Consider the following 543-nt stretch of genomic DNA (forward strand, 5'->3'; position numbering starts at 1 on the left):
AATTGGATTCATGAACTTTTGGTGTCTGACAAATACAGGACATAACCTAAGGCTTAAAATTGAGCTGGTTACTTGTGATCAGTTAACATAGCTCCTTTGTTGAACAAATTCAGATATTTTCCCCTAGCCAAAGTGAGTTCAAGAGTAAGTTTTGGGCGCAACTGCTCTGACATTCAAATTTATGCAGACATCAGGTTTATTGTAGTGCAGCTTGCAACTGTTATCCAGGACCATTGTGGAACTCTCTTAAATAAAAGTAATAGCTGATTGAGAATGTAGATGTTGGTGTTATTGAAGAATTGCGTAGTTAATTCGCATATGTTGTGGGTACCAATTGGCACTGCTAATGATAGGAATCTTAAATTGATATGATTTTGAAAATTTAATTGAGTTACTGATCAAGCTAAAAGCATAGATCCATCTCAAACAGGGCCATTTGAGCTGTGCAACCTGGTTGTAGTCTTGAGCAGCCCTATAATTGGCTCATTTCGGCCCTTAAATAAACTTATTTGTAATGAGCTTATTGACTGGCAAACTTTTGGT

This window comes from Corylus avellana, chromosome ca11, assembly GCF_901000735.1.
Source record: "Corylus avellana chromosome ca11, CavTom2PMs-1.0".
NCBI lineage: Eukaryota > Viridiplantae > Streptophyta > Magnoliopsida > Fagales > Betulaceae > Corylus > Corylus avellana.